The following is a 5,529-nucleotide window of genomic DNA, read 5'->3' as shown; positions in this document are numbered from 1 at the left end:
TCTCCCGCCTGAGTTTATAGCGGAAATACTTGCAGAATTACCCGTCAAGAGTCTCGTGCGTTTTCTGTGCGTCTCCAAGTTTTGGTATGCCATGATAAAAAATCCGGATTTCGTAAGGAAGCATCTCAAGCGCTCCATCGAGACCAACAGGGAACGCACGCTCATTGTCGAGGACTGCAAGCGCCTTCACAATGCGGATCCCTTGTTTCTGAAATTTGAGGACAAGAAACGTCGCCCACCGGACTACTACTCGGTACGCTTTCACGACGATGGTCGGTTCGATAGAGCCGTGCGAATCTACCAGCCACTGCGCCACAAAAGAGCAAAAGGCACACTCGTGTACTCTTGCAACGGCCTGGTTTGCCTCTACAACATGGAGAGTGAGATTACGATTTGGAACCCGTTAATAAGAAAGTATAAGAAATTACCTTTTGAGCCTATCGATGTCCCTTCAGGTTTCGAGAAAGATGGCTCTTATTCTGTCTGGAACTCTCCGGCTATGTGGTCGGAGTTAGCATTTGGGCACGATCCAGTTAACGACGACTATAAGGTGGTGAAGGTCTCGAAATTTTCTAATTGGCGTGAGTCTGTATTTGAAGTCAAGGTATATAGTCTGAGATCGCATTCTTGGAAGAGTGTCAGAGATAAATGGCCTAAAAAGGATTCATCGATTGCTTCCAAGCCTGCTTTCTTGAACGGTGCTCTGCATTGGTTGGCTGTTTCTAAAAAGCGCAGGTCTCTGGAAATGCTTATTGCTTTGGATCTTGCCACAGAAAAATTCCAGATGTATAAGACCCCGTTTAAGAATGTTTCTGATTTTTCAAAGCCCGATATGGAGGTGTTGGGAGGATATCTCTGTGTTTGCGTGAATGAATATCTGGAGTCTGGCAATATGAGTGTTTGGGTGATGAACAAGTATGGGGTAGAGAGCTCCTGGACTCGGCTCTATACTATTTTGCGGGAGGCAGTGCCATGGGCGTTTGAGTACTGTAAGCCTTTAGTGTTTTCGAAGAACGGTGAGAAGCTTCTGATGCAGCAGGACTTTGACAATCTCTTTTGGTATGACATAAAAGAGAAGACATGCAGCAAGGTTGAGATTGTGGGTATGCCGGATATGTCTCGGACGGCGACTTGTGTGGGAAGCCTTGTTCTTCTCGATGGTGATAGTGTTATTGATGTCGACTTGGAAGAAAGGGAACCAGAGTATGAGGTAAAAATGCACTGATTTTTTTTATTTATTTTTTTACTTTTCCTATACGAGGTTTAATCCCCAACTCATGTTGGTTTATGTTTCTGCCAGGCATGGTAATCCATTGGTAGAAGAAATGATGTTACAAATCAAGAGCATGAAAGGGTATTTTGGATTTCTTTACTTTCTACTAGCCTCGAGCTGCTCACTCTGGATTCACTTATTGATTATGCAATGGAAATCTCATCTTTTTGTGGAATCTACTGTATTAATACCTTATGAGATTTACGATTAGTTAAAGTTAAGTTTAGTTTCTATTGTTAATATATTTACTTCTGGATTTTACTCAATTGATGCCACTGGTAATGGATGTTAGTATTATGAGGTGGGTATTAGACATTTGGAAAGAAGAAACTGCTAAAAGTTATGCGGTAGTATAAAGATAGATTGCTTTTCTTTTTCTTCTTCTAAGCAATTTAAGGGGAAGGGAGAATGGGAAGAGAACGTCAGAACACGTGTTTGTGTCATAACTGATAGCAACTGTTGTAGTGTTAACTGTTAGTGGGTTCAGTTTGGTAGTCATTATCAGCCGGGTAACCGAAAATGTCGGTTAATTTGCAGATTTCATTTTGATAACAAATTATTTCGAATTTTTTCGTTAATTTCGGTTGGTTAATCGGTTTACTGTGTACTTTTTTAATTGACCCAATACTATTTTTAAATGAGTCAAAAATTAGTTATTTGGGAGATTCAAATTGTTTTTTTAGTTTTTTGTTTTTGTGGTTAAAATAACTTATTGAACATAAGATGCAAAAAAACTTACCAATTACTTTCAAAAAAATATTACTCTGCAAAGTTCGTTTGTCGAAGTCTTAATTCGTGTCAAATTTGGCGGTTCTGTTTGGTTATGCATATTTCGATTTGATTTGGTCAATCAACAATAAAAATTTTATACCTTCAAACTTGCCACCTATGCTGCATTTGTAGCAGAAGCAATTGCAATATGTAAGCCTGTTCTTCTTCTCAAATTTTATCAATGAAATAAGCAATCTTTGATCAATTCTTTATGCATTTCATTTTCCCATAGGGTATAGAAACACCCGACCATGACAACAATGTTAAAGCGTGGAATTTCATGACCTCGCGTTTTTCGTTGTGTTCACCAACTGTATATTCAACTCGTTGGGATAGCTTCTACTTCCAAAAGAAGTCGTAGTAGAGTTTCGGTTGATTCTACATTGGGGAGTAGTAGGCTTACAAAAGTGCCAATCTTTGATCAATTCTTTATGCATTCCAAAAGTGCCACTCTTGCTAAAGCAAACACCACAACCATAACCAGATTCCAGTACAACTAAAACTGATAGTTTAAAACAAACTACCAACACGTACAACATCTTCTGACAACCTAAGACGAGGAGGTCGAAGCTCTTTCTTCCTATTAAACAATAAAAGATTTTCCTATTAAACAACACAACAATTACTATTAAAGATTGTTGCATTTCTTCCTCGGGGCTGCCTGAGTACCTGAACAATAAAAGATTTTCCTATTAAACAACACAACAATCACTCCAAATATAGAATTGAACCTAAATTCCAACAAGAAGCAATTAATGCGCATATATATTGCATTACTTTCTCTGAAGTTGGTCTTGAAGCGGACCGCAACGTAACGCAAATACTCATTCTACCGGTACCAGTAGTCTTCCTCTGGATCGCCTTCTCATTCCAATTGTCTAATAAATCCAAAAAAACAAAACGTTTCAACAGTCGTGCATTCTCAAAATTCAATTAATGCAAATTTGTTTTCACTAGAAAAAAGAAAGAGAAGCAAACAATAAGGTAACATTTTCTGATACGGGTGGAAGGGCAGCCAGATGAAGCGCAGCGACTCTTCTGGAGGTGAAAGCTGCGACGGCTGCACCGCACGCAGATCGTGTGACTCTTGTTCCTCCTCTTCCCGAAGCTTCCTGTTCCTTTGCTCTGATTTCATCAACACACGCACACAGAAAAAGAGCACTTCATTCCCTCTTATCCTGTTGCATATAAATTCCACGAAAATGATCAAGAAAAAAAAAAGTAACAAATTCGTTCAATATATCTCTTGTTCTGCACTGTTCTGGTTTTCTTTCGTTGCTTTCAGCAGACAAATACAACAAATGATCATTTACAGGCTCAAGAACAATGCAGAGAATAGGGAGGGATAGAAGAGATTACCATTTTCTTGTGGTTGCAAGAAGCCCAATGGGGGTTTTTGAAAGCTTAAAATCGCACCGCGGTCGTTGATTTTTGTGCTCTAGATGTCGACGGAAGACGGTGGAGGTGTTTTCTAGCTTTTGAAGCGGTGAATTTTTGTTTACTAAAATACCCTTCACCGCCTCCTGAATAACAACAAGAAGAACCACTGTTTCTGCACGTTTGTTACCATTTGTGCTTTGGGCAGCAAGAAGAACCACTGTTTCGGCGCGTTCGTTACCATTTGTGCTTTGGGCTTTAGGGCCGTTTAGTTTTGCGTTTAGGAGCTTAAAAAGCTCCTTCAGAATAAAAAAGATCTCTCTGGTAAAGCCGAAGAGGGGAGCTTCCACCCAACTCTCTGAGAGAGAGCTTAAGGCAAAAGTTGTGTCCCTTGTCACTAGCCATCACATTGGGCAAGCCCATAAACAAGGAGAAGGAAGACCTTTGATCTGCCCTCGTCGGTCGTCACGGTCATAGACAAAATATCAAGTTTAGATTACCAAAATAATAATCTCAAGTCTAGTAGTTAAGGTAACTCTGTTATGCACGGAATTAAAATTCAGGATTCCAAAGAAGCATAAAAAAACAAAATAAAAAATAAATCAATTACATAAGACATTAAAATTTAAGTAGTTTATAAAGAGTTTGGTGTAGGAGAAGTAAATCTAGCCCCCAAAACCAATTAGAATAGGGAGAGCAAAAGGTGGCTTCTACTGCACCTTCAAAACTCAATAGGAGTGAAAAAAAAAAAGAAAAAAAAAAAAGGACATATGGGCCTCACTGACTTAATAATTCAAGTCATACTGCAACAAAAACATCACAATACAAAAGAGGTCATGTGTCATAAATGGGATCCTCAATGGCCCCAAGATAAATATTTATATCACCAGTATATAAAGCCTAGCTAGGCCAACTCAAACTCCTCAACATACTCTTGGAGATATGCAACTCCCTCTAAAGTCCCAAAAAAGATAACATACATACTCATGCATCTCCAAGACCTCATGCAATAGGATTTCTGACATGTGAATAAGGCAAAATGCATTATGATTGTAACATCTCAACCCAAATTAGGGTTAAGAAATTGATACTTTTGACCCAATGGTTAATAAGGTACAATGTTGGCTTAAAGGATTAAAAGTGGACCCGAATCGACGCTCGGACCACTTCCTATCCTAACTCATCTATTACAACCTTTTATTATTCTATCATAGTCCGTCAATATGCAATTTTAATGTTTTCAAAAACTCTCGGACAATGAATTTTGTTGAAACTAATAACTGATATATTGCTTGATGTTATCTAGTTTGTTCTCTCTCAATAGTAAATTAAGATCCTCTCCAATTATTTATATTAGAAGAATATTGTTGTCCCTTTAAAAAATAAATAAAGCAAAAGTATCTCTCAAATATAATTGTAACGTCAGAGTTCTCTCGATAGTAAAAGAACCTAGTATAATAATGCCATGCACTTAAAACAAACATGTGAGAGAGAATGACTTTTTCGTTGTGTGTTTTCTGCTCACCCATCCAACTGGAAGTAAAGATATGAGCTGGCCAGCTTTTTACTATAATTGAAATAAACTTCTAAACATCTTCGATTTGTTATTTATTAAGTAACGCGAAATCACACCTGTTACATAGGCCATACTTTACATATTAGAGAGTATTTTAACGTAATTCTTTTGTTAATAGTTATGCAGGGCTTTTGGTCCCCAAAAGATGGGGAAAAGGGTGAAAGAAAATGATGTGAAGTGGAAGACCTTTGGAGGAGATGATTAGATACGAGAAGGAGATACACATGCCGGAACAAGGCATATTCAAGTGGGCCAAAGCGACAGCGAGGGTTGTTGTCGTCTTGTGTGACGATGGAACTTTGTTTACTTACACGAGTGCTTTGGCGCCTTGTACGACAATGAACTTTGTTTACTTCTGCATTAATGCTGCTGAGCATATGGTGAGTCAGAGTGCCGGTAACACATCGAAATCAATAGCCAATTGTGTCGTATCAAAGAGCAACGTGCTGTAGAGTGAGTGGTCCAACCCACAGTAGCACATGTTGGACCCAACTCTTTCTGGATTTCTATTAGCTATGATGATGCTTCTTCT

At 38.7% G+C, this 5,529-nt stretch overlaps 1 protein-coding gene and 1 long non-coding RNA gene across 2 annotated transcripts in view; one reads left to right on the top strand and one right to left on the bottom strand.

Annotated features, from left to right (window-relative positions):
* LOC132166622 (uncharacterized) overlaps positions 1–5,529 on the top strand; it is a gene marked incomplete in the record, with an annotated part of 10,335 nt that overhangs the window by 2,099 nt on the left and 2,707 nt on the right.
* Positions 2,662–3,211, bottom strand: LOC132166623 (uncharacterized). Its single transcript, XR_009438585.1, has 3 exons — positions 3,034–3,211; positions 2,822–2,922; positions 2,662–2,713 (listed from the first exon to the last, which is right to left on the bottom strand). It is a non-coding gene; the product is annotated as an uncharacterized LOC132166623 (long non-coding RNA).

Source organism: Corylus avellana, chromosome ca11 (assembly GCF_901000735.1).
Source record: "Corylus avellana chromosome ca11, CavTom2PMs-1.0".
NCBI lineage: Eukaryota > Viridiplantae > Streptophyta > Magnoliopsida > Fagales > Betulaceae > Corylus > Corylus avellana.
The sequence above is the reverse complement of the archived record's forward strand: the minus strand, read 5'-3'. Positions and strand labels throughout refer to the sequence as shown.